The following is a 16,464-nucleotide window of genomic DNA, read 5'->3' as shown; positions in this document are numbered from 1 at the left end:
TAGATTTCGGCGTTGCCGCTCCAACTCAGGTAGAACTGTATAAAGCTCTCAGTATGGCTAACCCCATTACGGTTATGATAGTAGCGTCGTACAGCGTTTGTTCCCTCTGGCATCTGTAGTTTTACAGCATGATTGAAGAGCGTATATTTCGGTAGTTAGACTTTGTAATCAGCCCACATCATGTGACAATATTTGAAAGCTATTTTATTCTACTTTGTTCAGCTTAAAACACAAATTACTTTGATGTTAATTATGTCGGGAAATATGTAAATGTTATCGAATAGAACAAGTCTTCTCTACTCCCGATCCAAGCCTTTGCATTATGTTATTTCCATAAATGACGTAAAGACAATGCTCTAAATAGAAGAGGGGGAGTATGTGGGGTATACTTCCTTAGATCTTCCACTTCGACCACTGCGTAAAGGAATAGGAACACCGTTTAAAAACCGAGCTCTTCCTATCTCGAATATTTTCAGTGCGTAGCTGATGCTTGTTGTATTGCGACATTCGGCAGACACAGCCCCTCATGGACCGTAGCTCCAGGGAGTCAGATTAGTACTTATCTATATTTCCTAGCTAATTTCCTCACTATTTCAATATGCATTTATTATTTTATTACCAACATCCTAGCCACACTGGAATATCACTCTCCATGAGATCAACGAAGTCAAGCAGTCCAGGGTCTGGTGAGAGGAAAGATAGGTGTGACTATTCGTACTCACCGGACGGTGTTGGCGCTGCGTCGTCCACCCAGCGTCGTGAAGACAATTGGAAGCTACTTGAAAGAAAAAAGTAGCGAACTGCAGTCCACGAAGAAAGCATTAACGGCGAGGGTACTACCTCAGAGTAGCCGATCTACTGACAACACATCTAGAGGTCTGCAGGGGTCGTAATTTTTAGCCCGGGCCCGGCCCGGCCCGTGAATTTATAACGTGAGGCTCGACTCGAGTCCGAAATATGTTTTAGCATGTAGGCCCGAGCCCACCCGAGCTCATGTCATAATCAAATAAGCTCGAATCACAGAAACTTATTAATGAACGCAAAATTGCATTTTATTTACAGTAATTGGAGGTTTAATTTTGCAGTTATCCTTTAAGTTCTCCAGAAATATGGTTGTATATTTTAAAACTTACGGCGCGAGCCCGGCCCGGACCCAAAGTGATGCATGCTTTGTAGGCCGGAGTCCGGTCCGCGGGCTCGGTCCGAGCCCGTGCAGACCTCTAAACACACTCCACAGGAATGAGTGCTATAAGTCCAGGCCTTCTAAGGGCTGTTGCGCCAGGAATTTAGTTATCATTATTATTATTGCAAATAATAATAATATTAGTAATAGGCTTAATAAAGATTCTGCCTGTTTGTCTGCTCTGCTCGTAAGTATATTATTTCTAACATTATGATATCGTTAGACAGGCCAATAATTGATCAGTTTCTTTCTAATGTGATTCCTCACGTGTATAAAACTGGACAAACTACAAATTAGGATACTATAAACAGGAAATTAATATGTAATCGTTATTTACGTCGTGGTTCGGAACAACTTTTATTTTTCATACATTCCCCCTTTTCTTAATTGTGATTCCCAGTCACGCCATGACGTATACGATCACTCGCCCATGCCTACAGTTTCCACCTACGATAACTGGGAATATGGTAGATGAAAATGTAAGCAACGTAAAGTTTGTTGTTTAGCTACACGTGTAAAGAAAAATAAGTAATAAACATGTAACAAATGATAAAGTCGCTTTTCGATAAAAGAAATATAATGTTACTATGAGAACACAAACATTACATGCCTTTATATTTGCAATATATATTCACCATAACAATTTAACACTATTGACACGATGGCGGCGTGGCTATGATAATAAATGACGATGGTGGCTTAAAGTGTTAATAAACTCACGTGTTTCTTCGGCTAGCCTGTTGAAGTTGCTCCCTTGTATACGAGCTGTCTCTGAAGTTGAAGTCCCAACGTTAAATGTCAACTGCTACTTCCTTGATGAGAATTCCAAGTTGTCGCCGTATTATCAGACGAGTACGCTTACGTAACAAGTTTGATGTGAAGAACAACGAACTATCACTTCCACATATAGATAAAAAACTTTATCTCTTTGAATTTTAACACAGAACGTTTACGTGCACGTCATTGACTATTAGTAAAAGTGAGTATAGGCAGCCTGAATGCTGCTTTCAGAAGCGCGTTGGAACGAACGTCGACGATTGCATCGTCGATTAGGTGCAGAGCAACTGCTCCCTTGTCCAGTCAGCTATTGTGTATAAGTTCTAGGTGCTCGAGCGCCCCGATGATGACGTATACTACCAAGTTCACACTCCTTGGCTGAAGAAGTGCGGACATTTTAAATAATCAAATCAGCGTGGAGCAATAACAAGAAGTAAAGTATTTTTGCGACTTTCCCGATTTTCCGGAGTTAGAGAACGTTCACAAAGAGAGTCGTTGTTTCTGCGTCGTATGTCAGTATATGGTTACGAAATCTACCGGAAGTCTACTAACACAGATGAAAAGGCATTCCAAAGCGGTGACAAAGAGTTTCTGGAACATTTGGATTTATACGAGGGTTGGTTAATAAAGTTCAAAATAAACCTATCCTTTTTCAATATTTCTTTTAAATCGCAAAAATGAGCTGTAGGGCGGTGACAAATAATGATAGCTTTATTACTCAGATATTAACCTGCATACATTATTAAATATGAGGATCTAGGTACTTAATAGAATGCTTTGTAATCATTTCTTTTTTTGAAGAAAAAATTTTTAAATTGTCATTATAGACAGACGGTCGGCCAGATAATAATCATAATAAATTTTTCCCAGGACATTGAACAAAGTTATCGTGTCTTGCAAAATGCTTTTGATGGAGACAAGGATCATGTAATCGAGATAGATCAATCGTCCTCAGAAAGTGAGGAAAACGAAAACGAGGACGTTTTAAACTCTTGAAATGTTAAGCTCTAATTGTTTATTTTATCTATTTATGTGAGAATTTTCAAAATAATGTTCAATCAGGTCTAATATAGTGCTTTACGTGAGATTGATTCTAAGTTGCATGAAGGGCATAAACAATAATAATAATAATAATAATAATAATAATAATAATAATAATAATAATAATAATAATAATATTTATAAAAGACTAACATTACCGCATCACGCTAACTCCTAATAGTAAATGACGTTCATGCTCATTGCATAATATAATGAAATAATTTAGATTTGAGCACCAGCAAATTCGTTGGTCGGCTAATTTAAAAAAAAAAAAAAGAAAAGAAAAAGTGAATGCAAACTATTATGCCAAGCTCTTAAGTATGACTTTAATCTATAATTAGTGCTTGAACTTTTCGGGTAAATAGTACCCTCCCGATACCCATAGCGTTTGGTTTACTCGATCCTTAGACCTGATAAACCCATTTGACCCGTGTTTGGCCTGTTTGGACCATTTGACCCGATAGTCTCGTTATGAGTTTATACATGATAATAAGAACGATTTGTGTTACGATAATAAAGTAAAACAACACATTTACAATAATGACAGACTAAGCTTGTTTTTATAAAAACTGTGTTATAAGGTCAACCCTATTCGTACGGTTCAATCGGGGAAACTCGATTCATACGGGTAAAAATACAATATCGGTCCAATGAGCGGTCCAGGATCAATTCTATTTTCCGAGCATTACCGAAAATGCACAGTAGCCCGACAATCTTATTATTATTATTATATTAATAGGAGAGAAAATTACTTGTTGACCTGTACGTATTTTATTCCTATTTTTATAACGACTCACCAAGGGTAGTCGTCAACCTGGTTCGGCTTAGTAAGATATATAAATCTTAAGTGGTAGTATTTGTTTGCATGTAAAAATTATCTTTAATAATTATATACCATTATTCTCACCTTTTCTATTAGAATGATAACGTCGATGAACGTTGCTAAAATGGTTTATTATCTGATATACTTTATAATATATTTTCCTTCAAACTGTCAAGCACACAAACTTGCTGACTAGGTATCCATAAACATGTACATAGCAACAACTATCCCATAATAATAATAATTTACATATCTTAAAAACATTCTTCTTTTGTTATTATTAAATTAACATTCTATTAAGTATAGTGCACATGTATGAGCACTTTCTGCCCACGGTACAGGTAATTATTAATCTATCCAAAGTATTTCGTTATATAAAAATGTCGCCCGACAATTGGACTGAATATAAAAGTCATGAGTGAGCTTGGCTTTTATCTTCAAGAACAACTGGTCCGTTTACAATAGTGTTCTTAAATTACATATGTTCTTTATATTTTGATCACACCTCGTATATATCTTCATTACATTTCATATATATATATAGATACATTTATAACAAATCTTTTCACTTCATTAATATTTATCTTTTATTACATTAATTATATTTATTTCATTATTATCAAAAACATCGTCGCTTATTAATATAATTAACGAGGGTGAAACACGAATTACTATGATTAATAGTTTTGATCATTATTAAAACAGTGATGTTATAAATAATGTTTAATCTTTCAGGGCGCATTAAATAACAAATAAGTTAGATGTTGTATTTTAATGTATACATTGTAGCACTAAGATGTCATAGTAAAGAAGAATCTTGTTCGAATAATATATAGGATAACTCATAAAAACAGTCGTCGAATAATTAGTTTTATAGAATGGATCTTATTCTTAACATAATCTTTGACAATTAAGTTTTCAACACAAATCAATCTAATATAAATAACCTTTGCTTTTAATCATTTATGAATCGAATTATAATTCTTACATATATTAAAAACATTTGAGAATTATCATTGATTAATGAGAATTAAAGAAAATTAAATTGAATAAAAATAAAATAAATGTTCATGAAAATCTATAGCTGATATGAATTTAACCTAATTTCATTAACGGTAATCAGGTTACGTTCGTACTTGCATACGATTCTAATAAAGTACATTGTACTGCACAATCATGATTATGTCCCGCATTATTGTTCTGTACAGAAATTACTTCAATACCTGGATCTTGATGCGAAGTGCCATCTCTTGTCCTTCCATTACGTCTATCCACGTAGTTCGCTGTATTCCTGGAATTTTGCCATACATTTCGTCTATTTTTAAACCTATTTTGATTATATGGTCTAACATATAGATTGCTACGATTAATTAGGTTAGGCGGATTCCCTACATAACTTTGCCTATTTTGCTCATTTTGATTGCTAGAGTATACTCGGCTTAGGTTATGTTCCGTATTATTCACACTTCGGATATTTAAATTCCGAACAGGCACCAAATGATCTGAATTATTCTTATTTTTACCCATTCCTGTTTGTTGATTCATAGCATGGTATTGAGTTTCAAAGCATTGGACCAGCATTAATAAATGGTTGAAACTCATACACTGTGTGGAAAATAAGATCTGTTGTAATTTAAATGGAAGCAAATTTCGAATCGATGCTATTATTCTCGATTCCGATTGCAATGGATTAACGACCTTTAATTCGTTGTAGGTATTTACAACAAACTCTACAACAGATTTATGCAATCGAGGATTGAAGTGTTGATTTCTAATGGTAGCATCTCTATTCGCAAGCAAAAAGTCATTTTCATAATTGGCGATCAGTGCCGCTTTGAATTCTTCATATGTACTGATGTGATCACGTACTGCTTTAAACCATAGTGAACAAGGTGGGAGTAATACATGAGGGATTAATTTCATATATTGTGATCTATCTATACACATTATATTGCACTCATCCTGGAATTTCTCTAAGAAAGAAGTAGCATTCTCGTTACACTTACCACTGAATTTACTCATGGCTCGTATTTCACTCATCTTAACACTTAATTTTACCTTCCTTTTATCATTCCATATACCCATTGGGTGACAGTTCCTATTCATGACGTGATGTGTCGTTACACCATCTATGTTTCGTCCATCTGTACTCTTCGGATGAATTTCTTCTAAAATGATATCCTCATCAGATACCGGCGAAGGTGGGTTCATCTCTGGTGAGTGTGGAAACTCCAAGCGACCATCACACAGGTTATTGTGGTATGTGTGGTCCTTAACCTGTAGCATTCTAATTTCTTCCTGTAACGTAGCTATCAATTGCGTATTTGCACGTATATTGTTAGAATTATTGATGACCTGGATCATTTGTTGTTGAACAGAAGATTCTGTTACTTCTAAATCCTTTTTTACATCACTGATTTCTTGTCTCAGGTGATTGTGATTACCCTGGCATTCCTCCGATATTCCTTTTAACTTTTCCTCGAACTGCGAGGTGATATCGCTCATCGTCTGGATAATTAATTGTTTCGTTTCATCCGACTTCTGTTCCATCTTCTGTTCTATCGTCTGCTTCAATTCTTCGTATTGCTTGTTAGATTCATCAGACTTCTGTTCTATTCGTCTACTTAATTCTTCATATTGCTTGTTAGATTCATCAGACTTCTGTTCTATTCGTCTACTTAATTCTTCAGAGTTATGCTTCATCGTCTGCTTTAACTCGGTAGACATTTGCATCAATTGCCGCTGTAAGACTAGCAAGATTCGGTCTTCTCATGTCAATCCTGATGTTACACTAGGTTCACCGTTGTCACTATTAGTGGATTCATTCTCCATTATTTCAGTGTCCATTTTCCTTATAATTATTCTACCACTTCTCAATATGGTGAAATTTGTACTCATTAACTTTATGACAAAAGTAAATTCAACCTTACTCTGCTTCGGGATATGAATTTACAACAAATCCCGGGTGAGGTAAACCAAAATTTTTAACTATCGATTCACTCAGGGTAGTCGTCAACCTGGTTCGGCTTAGTAAGATATATAAATCTTAAGTGGTAGTATTTGTTTGCATGTAAAAATTATCTTTAATAATTATATACCATTATTCTCACCTTTTCTATTAGAATGATAACGTCGATGAACGTTGCTAAAATGGTTTATTATCTGATATACTTTATAATATATTTTCCTTCAAACTGTCAAGCGCACAAACTTGCTGACTAGGTATCCATAAACATGTACATAGCAACAACTATCCCATAATAATAATAATTTACATATCTTAAAAACATTCTTCTTTTGTTATTATTAAATTAACATTCTATTAAGTATAGTGCACATGTATGAGCACTTTCTGCCCACGGTACAGGTAATTATTAATCTATCCAAAGTATTTCGTTATATTTTAAATGGTTATTCTTGTTTTATTTATCTGTTTATTGGTTTGCAACACTGCAAAAGGATAATACTTCCAGACTTCATTGTTTACCCTGGCGACAGGGAGCGCGGCTAAGCTTTTCTAATACCGACAACATCCAACTGGTTGACAAACCGCACGTGGCGGGTAATAACAATTAGACAGTTTTACTGCTGATAAGAAAACTTGGTTTAGCTTTGAAAAGTACTATAATTGATGGTTATTTACGTGCACCATATTCATCTGATTAGCAGATAACTAATGTTTACTAAAGCACATCACATGCATACCTTCAAGATACTCTTTAACTAATACATAAAAAAAAATCAAGTTTACTAACTAAACCTTGCACGTTCTGGTAATATACATTTATTACTTTATAGTCACTATTACCTCTATTGGCAAAGTGCTTGGAATTATTATTGGGACTTGCATTAAAAAGCTATTATCATCATACTTTGTAGGAACCTTTCTTATTCTATTTGATTTTCGCTGAGTTGTACTAGGTGGATCGTTTTGTTCTATACCATTTGTGGATACTTGCTGCGATCTGTTAACATCCGGTCCCAGTTCTTTCGTACCGTGACTTGTATTATGTGGGCCTTGTATTAACGATATTCGATTACTTCACTTTCAGTAGCCAAAAGTACTCCTGGCTCCTTGTCATTGCTTACGTGTGACTTCCCTGTCAATTTTAACACTTCATCCTCATCCCGATTTGCTGCGACGTAAGTCGAACTGTGTCTAATTCAAGCTCTGTTTCACACACGAGTCTGTTGTTGTAGAGATTTCATTTTTGTCATGTATTTGTCGACATGGAATTATACTACTTTTGCAGTTAGTGTCAAATGTTTCGCGCACCGTATCATTTATATGTATAATTATGGGGGTTTCACTTTTACTAATATTTACTGAAAACTCCCGCATCATTACACAAAGCTTCTCACAGTTTTTTTTTTTTTTTTTATCTGTTCTGTTTAAAACCTGTGCATACCATGTCTTGTGAAATATCTACGAAGAAAAGACTCAACATTTAGGTAGTGCAAATGGCTATACCGTTTACACAAGGTATTAAGTTTCTTATTAAAGGTTTTTACCTCTTGATTTACACAAGAAGAGCAAATTAAGTCATAGCAGAGTGGTGCTCCTACAATTACCACGTTTGTACGAATTAGGTTTGGTATAATTGTACACAGATTCCTTATAGAAGCATCACCTTCATTCCTAGCAATGTCGTTCGTCCTTCCGATAACTTGTACATCGTTCTACGTTAGGTTTTCATTAATTGAAGCCACTGAGTTAACTATGTTACCCATTCTTGCTCCTGGTTTAACTAAACTAGTACTTTCTTTACCTACCACCTTAAAGTTCAAAATACCAGCCAATCCTCTCGCATGACTGTCACCATATATTATCAATACATATTCTTATATTTGTGCAGAAACATTCCGTGGGTGGATATTAGTATCTTAGGCAATTCTCCTTCATACGCACTCACTCATTTTAATCGAAAAGTCACCATCAATTATCAATCTAGACTGATTAATTTTTATTTTTAATTTTACCTCTCTCAAAATGTGCGCACATGGACCAGTGAATGAATAGTAAATAAACAGGGAAATAATTTTTCAACTATAATTGATTGCATTGCCTTAATCTTTCGTTACATAACACTGTACGTCAAAATACATACATTATCATAACCTATCACATTAACATATTCACATATATAATTCATCATAAATATAGTATATCAACATTGTGAGAATAGTAAGTCGTCTGCCCAGCCATGAAACATTGTTGGCTACTTATTACGTGTAAAATTAATAAGAATGGCGTATTAGTAAAGCATCAAGAGTAGATAGTGGGAAAGTCCTACTAGTTTACTTTTGGCACACCACTAGAAAAAATATTGAAAAATTTTAATTCTTTCACTCATTTCCTTCTTATTTTTCCTAAGAGATTTGCAATGGGCGACAAAAAAATCTGGCTTGGCATAGATAAAATTCAAGGGGGCAACCAGGCGTAATTGTTGAAAAGAATTAAATTCCTGCGTAATACAATTTGCGTATAAACACGGCCTTTAGATGTTTAGCATAAAAATAGTAGAGTGCACAAAAGGACACAAACCAACTTGTGCTAGGTGGACACTAAAAAACCAGAAATCGTATCTAACCGAGTCATGGCAGGAAGAAGTACCGGTAGGTCAGTGCGCAGCACAAGGGAGCGTTCGAAAGTAGCAGGCGCGCCAGCGATGGTGAGTGTACGCGTAAGCGACGGTAGAGAGCAGAAGGAGCTTTTGGCAATGATACGACTTTCAATAGCACATGTAATGATTTCACAGCTTCTGTACACTGTGTTCAAATATACCGCCTGGGGGAAAAGTAATAGAGTCACCTTTCATATGCAACCACTTATTTTAACCGTCGTAAAGCAATTGTAATTTTACACGGCTTGTTAGCCTGAGGGGAGCAAGCATTCTTTCCAAAAATATATTTTTTTTTAATATTGCCTACTTTTTGAGATGTCATTTAGCATCTCCCCCAACTCGTTTCATGACTCGAGTGCCGAGTGCCTTGTCTTTGTCTAACTTGTGATAAAGGTAGAAGTAGAAGGGCCATGGGACCTTCCAACTCCCTTCGCTAGCTGTCCTTAGCTCACCTATATTTTGTAAAGTAACACTGTTCTAAATCTTATATGTGCAAAATTGGGGGAGATACTAAATATCAGCCAAATTTTTGTTTGGTAGCGTTAGTTTCGGTAAGATCAGGTTGGCATTCAATGTAAATTTTATCTGTACTTATCTTGGACAACCTCTTTCCGAGATGACCCTTTTATCCCATTGATCCCACATTTGTATACCTAAAATATAGCTGTATTACTTTGTATTTATTTATGTCGTATGCTAAAATTTGTCTTCTTATGCACGGTGTTAAATTTTACCAATAAAACTTCCAAAATATGGTAAGTCAAAACTACATCAGTACATCAAAAAAGTTACCATATTACCTTTGACGCCCTGACACCATGATTATGCAGTTGATGATTATTGTTATGTGCAGCAGTGTGATCCCTATATGAACCATCAATTAATTTCTAACTTTTCTTGACGTTATTCACTACTGCTTATTCTCATTAGAAATACTAGCAGAAAGGTAATACCATTAGAAACAATTCACTGTTGCCAGGAACTGAAGTTTCTTTCGGAAGTAGAAAATTGTAATTTTATTACTGTGTTCAGATTTTCTGAACATTGTACGCGACTGAAGATGGGTGGGCAGATTTTTTCTGTCATATCTTCAAAACAAATAAAAATATTCGAAAAGTAGAAAACGTAGTGAACTAGACAATACGATTTAGGGATATAGTATACATGAAGCTGCATCAGTTCCCGAAGGAGGAGGACGCTCATACTTTTAGGGGTTATTCATTGAGTATGTACGAACTTACAAAGGGGTAACAAAGCGACTTTTATTTACTTATCGACTGATACGCAAATAGAAAAGAACTTTCATGTACTTTATATCTGCATGTGTAGTGCCCTTGTACTTTATCTATGACTATGTGTGTGTATGGGGGGAGGGGGATTTAACGCATATCGCATGTCTTGTGCACATGGATACTTCTTACTATTGCACTACGTAGAAAATTTATGGTATTTAATGTACAAGTGGTAATAGAACACAGAAGAAACGCAAATTAGGGGGTTCTCATGTATACTATTACCCGATTTAGTATGTGATACCTTCACCACAATTCACCTATCTTTCAAACACGTCAAAACAGTGGCGTAACATGAAGGTTCTTCTTCTTCGCTGCTTTCTTGCCTTGGCGCCAGACCCTTGGACAGTTCACGTATATATGAGCCAGATGGTATAGGTGAATTTTACACAGACCACATGCGGAGTATATTCACTGAACTGTTATATATGGAATAATTACAGTGAAAGTCATAAGTATTCGTACACCGACTGTAAACTATGAATAAATGCCTGTAGCTCTGATTTCCTTGGAGATAGAGCATTGAAACAAATGGCACTGCGTTCTGCATTAAGTTCTTTAGTATTTACAAAAGAAATGTTCCATGAATGTGGAAACATAGATAAATAATAGCAAAAGAAACAAAAGTAGACATGGTTTTGATGTGTCAAAAGTATTCGTACACGTACGAAATGTCCAGAAAGAAAATGATTGTGCATGATTCAATACTTGGATGGGTACCCTTTGGCCCTAATTACAGCTGGAAGGAGCTTCGGCATCGAGTGCACCAAATATTGACTATCTTCGACTGTTATAGAAACTCATTCCTCTTCAAGTGCAATTTGCAAAGAACGTTTACTCGTAATGCTGCGATTGCGGTGTTTCTTTTCGAGTCAATACCATAACACTCAATCGGATTGAGGTCAGGCGATTGATGAGGAGTGGCCAGTTGTTTTGGCATATTGTATAGTAACCAGAGCCTTGTATTGTGTGCCGTATATTTGGAATCATTATCCTGTTGAAATATAAAGTGATCGTGCAGGCCCATTTGATCAGCACTAGGACGTAGATTTTTCTTCAAGATATCAGTATACATATGCTGGTATATAATACCGTCGATAATTGTCAACTTTCGCACTCCCGAAGCACGCATGCGCCCCCAAACTAGCACTTCTCCACCTCAATGCTTGACGGTTTGCTGCAGATATTTCGGGTTCACCTCTGTATTTGGCTCCCGCCACATTATTTTTCTACCGTCGGAAACAAACACATTAAATTTGTTATCATCTGAGAATATCACTTTTTCCCAGAAAGCTACATCTTTGTTCACGTAAGCTTTCGCAAACCGGAGCCGCTTCTTCCTATTCATCAGCATCTGTGGAGCACTGATTCTTAATTTCTTCTTAATTTCATTCAGCAGTATGCGCTCACATCGTCCAAATATCTTCCGTGGACGTCCACTTCGCGGCATGTTTTTGACTGTGTTTGTTTCGAAGAAGCTATCTATGATTGACTGCACGGTCGAATGTGGTCGTTCGATAACATCTTATATCTTCCGTATGAATTTGCAGTCAATGGTAGATCGTTATGAAGCCTTATAACTATTTTACTTTCTGCATCTGTTGTCTCCGTCCCTTTTTGACCCATTACGTCTTCCGTAACTCTTTGAACTTGAGTGATATTTCGCTTGCCTGTAGTTGTATTTAGCTTTGCAAATTTCCAGAGGGTGTTCTATGTCAACAACAGCTCGAACAGCTGAACGTTTTTGTCTTTAATTTCAGTGTACGAATACTTTTGACAGATCAAAACCATGTCAATTTTCGTTTCTTTTGCCATTGTTTGTCTATGTTTTCGCACTCACGGAAAGTTAGTTTTGTAAATAATAAAGAACTTAATGGAGAATGCAGTACCGTTTGTTCCAATGCTCTATCTCCAACAAAGTCGGAGCTACAGGCATTTATTCATAGCTTGCAGCCAGTGTACGAATACTTATGACTTTCACTGTATATCGAAATGTTGTTGACTATAATGTACTGGAGAAGATGATAAATTACAGGGCGTAGATTGTTCGCTAAGATAAATGAAATGGTCACTGGGGAAGTGTTGTGAAAACGATGTATTATCATAAAGAGAATGTCCCGATAAGCTGGCGTTAATTTACACTGAAGTATAAGATGAACTAAGCTTCCGTCCGTTTCACCGCAGTAACAAAAGGGTGTATTGCGGTATCCTTGCTGATATAAACGGTACGGTGTTTGAGCGATACCTAGGTCTAACCTAAAGAGTAAACATACGGGAGTTCTTAAGTTGACACAACCAGAGCAACAGGACATGACGTCACTTAATGTCGTCACTACCCTGGAGCACTTCATGCGCAGTGTATCCATAAGCAAGGCAGCTCTGTTGACAGCATTACGGCTGAGATAATATGCCAAGGTGAATTATAGTTTAAGACATACCTGGAATTTGTTCGTGTACTGGTGGACAATAAAAAACACATTATGTTGTTACAGCGGTTGTGTGAGTTGCGTTTTACATTCAACAAACGAACAACACAAACAATGCACTGAATAATGCGTAAATAATTGCGGCTCGTCCCATCAAAGGCGGGAAGAACGCCGAAATCTTTTTAAAAAATCTCATTTCGTGCTGCGCACTGATACGTGTATCAAGATTGAAATTTCAGGTTTCCTCAGTTATGTTCTATTTTATAAGTGTACTGGCATTCATGATTTATCAATTTCTTTTAGCACCAAATGAACCCTTGTAGGTTTAGTAAGTGTTTTGGAGTGGCAGCAATGGGATTAAGAATACGTGGACATTTTTAAAATTACAATTTACAGGTAAAAGGTGTTAATTCAGAACAAAAGACAATGTTTATGGAATTTACTTATGAAGGCGCAGGATATGTAAGTCATCTGTGAACATAGATACAGCAATAAGATTTCTATTTCTATGAAACTTTCCGTAAGGGCGTTATTCCAGGGCTGCAAACTAAAGTACAAGGGACTTGTAATATGACTATTTCGCTGCCTGAACCTACCCTAACCTAACCCGAACTACTGCTACTCTACTACTTACTACTAATATACTATTATTACTACTACTACCATTACTGCCTTACTATACTACTACTACTACTGCTACTAGCCTATTATTATACTATCATTGCTACTACCAGGGCCGAAACCAGCTACAAAGGTTTGGGAGGGTCGTGAATATGTTACGGGGGGCCAAGTCATTAAAATTATCTTATAAATATCTAAATTGTGTTTCCTGTATTAATAATAAAATTTTGTATTGAAGTCTGGAGGGACCACAAAAAGTTTAGGAGAACCTGCCCCCTAGCCCCTCTATGGTTGCGGCCCTGGCTACTACTAAACTACTACCCTACTACTACTGCCTTACTACTACTATACTATATTACTACTATTACTACTACTAAGTGTGCACCCATAAATCTTTTTAAAAATGTAATTTTTGAACAATTATCTCTTGTAGCGCCCCTGAATTTTATCTGTTCCTGGTGGATCACTGACATGCGCCAACACATGTACAGTCTAGAAGGCGTGATGACACTATTTTCATCAAGAAATGTGAGTTTCAAAGTAATATGAATTTGTCCACGTATTGTTGATCTGAACTGCGGGAACTGCTCTATCCCAATTTAAGGATGCATATTAACACTGATATAATAAGGTAATTATGCAGCCTATACCTAAGCTACACGAGGTTTACGTTTCCGCACCCACTGCTCAACTTTTGAAGTATTTCGTTTTATTAGCTTATCGACGTCGACCATACCCTAGACGCCGCATGGACAAAGTCACACATAGTACGAACTATTCGCAAAATCAAAGTAGGCGAATCACTTATCGACAATTTTCGCATTTATTACTGCTTTAAAATGGGAAGGTCATTAAGTGACATAAATTCCTGCCTATATTTGTGTGCGTTGTGGATTACACGCACAACATTTAATGGATTTATCAAGAAATACTGAACCCACAGGTTCAGCACCCACATAACTGCATTACTTATGAACAAGGGCTCCATCAGGAGGGACAAGGTGGGGCGTTTGCCCCCCTAAGAGGAAATTGTACTTGGGAGTATTGAAAACCCAATAGAAATTTACATTACTTACAGCAAAATTTGAAACTATATTTGAAACGTCGCTTATACTTGCCCCCCTTGGAAACCACAACATGGGCGCCCTTGCTTATGAACTACACACTAAGAAAAATCCGTTCTCCGGACAGCGGTATATTGTACAAATATATGAAATCCTCTTGCTTACTACAGAAATCAGTATGGAGCATATGCTACATACACACTACCCTTAGATGTTACATCATGCCGTTGCAGGATGTCTGACATCTAATAGTTTTCCGTATGTCACCTATGTTACATTCTGCAGCTATATTCTATTCTACTATGGACATTCTGCATCGATTTGTATGTGAGATCCTGACCGCCTATATTGTTTCATACGGAAAGTACGTATAGATGGAACACATACAGAAAGTATTATAAAACATGCGATTTCAGTTATACGTTTGCTGTACGTTAAGTCCAAAAACTACAGGAATTACGCATATAACCTACCGTTTTAAGTACGCTACCTACAATTTTTTTTCTCAGTATGTGCTTTGAAAACTAGCCATATGTCGGATTACGGGGAGAAAGCATTTTTTGGTGAAAATCATTGCTGTTTTCTTAAAATGTTTTTGAGGTTAATCTACCTAAAGCCAAATATACCACTAACTAAAGAGTTTCAGACAGTATTGCTGAGCATGAGTAGTCGCTAATGCTCTCGCCTTTGGTTCTGGGCTCGATTTCCGGCAGGGTCAGTCGGTCGAAAAGGTGTAACAGCTTTTTCAGGCTAGCTATCCTAAATGAGGTTTTTTTCTGGGATTTCCTCATTGACACCAGGTAAATGCCGGGATGGTATCTAATTTACAGGCCTCAGGCCGCTTCTTTCCTTATCCGTTCCTTATATCCCTCCCCCCGTACCGTGATTGTGTGCTCGCCGAGGATGTGATCCCTCCAACGTGACTTGCTTAAGGCCATAGATGCCGGTAATGGCCATGACTTGTATCAATAAATAAATATTGACGAGCGAGCGCTAGCAAGCGAAGTCGGATTAGAACGCCGCAATGCACGTTGTATTCGTCCATTCTAATTAATAGCAAATAGTAATTGCAAAATTCTCCATTCCGCACACGGCATTTCCAGTCTACTCAGTTCACAAATTACTCACATATCAATATCAATTATCTTTCCGCAACATGAACTCATTCCACCTATAAACATTGTGTTTTTAAATAGTTTTGGTCTCCCGTAATCCTACAGAACCCGAGAAATATATTACATACTTATTTCCTAAATTTTGCAAATTCAAACTCATAAAATAGGACTGCACCATCGTTTTCTACATACAGTAAACGTTATAAAATTTTTAAAAATTAGTAGTACAGTCCTCTTTCTCACGCAGTCATTCATTTTAATCATAAATTACTGTTTTATGTTCATGTATTCTACACCTGCATCAATTTATCCAGCGCCGTAACTTAATTTTTTTTCTTGGAAGGGGAGTAAGCATTAATACGCGTATTTGATGCTCCTAAAAAAAAGTTTCTCTAATTCTTGGGCTCTCTCTTTCCATCTTTCTTTTACTCTTTATGGGCTCGGGTCGTTAGTTACACCTTTGGGCCCTTTCCATACATGACAAATGAATTAAGGGAA

At 36.5% G+C, this 16,464-nt stretch overlaps 1 protein-coding gene across 6 annotated transcripts in view; it reads right to left on the bottom strand.

Annotated features, from left to right (window-relative positions):
- The window catches only part of LOC145692637 (uncharacterized), a 59,713-nt gene extending 49,281 nt beyond the window's left edge, over positions 1–10,432 (bottom strand). For all 6 annotated transcript variants that reach the window (XR_014132625.1, XM_081768001.1, XM_081767993.1 and 3 more), the window contains exon 1: positions 10,249–10,432. The gene's annotated coding sequence lies outside the window, so the exon portion shown is untranslated. The remainder of the gene's footprint in view (positions 1–10,248) is intronic.
- Between the last annotated feature and the right edge of the window lie 6,032 nt (positions 10,433–16,464).

Source organism: Thermobia domestica, chromosome 1 (assembly GCF_964235325.1).
Source record: "Thermobia domestica chromosome 1, izTheDome1.hap1.1, whole genome shotgun sequence".
NCBI lineage: Eukaryota > Metazoa > Arthropoda > Insecta > Zygentoma > Lepismatidae > Thermobia > Thermobia domestica.
The sequence above is the reverse complement of the archived record's forward strand: the minus strand, read 5'-3'. Positions and strand labels throughout refer to the sequence as shown.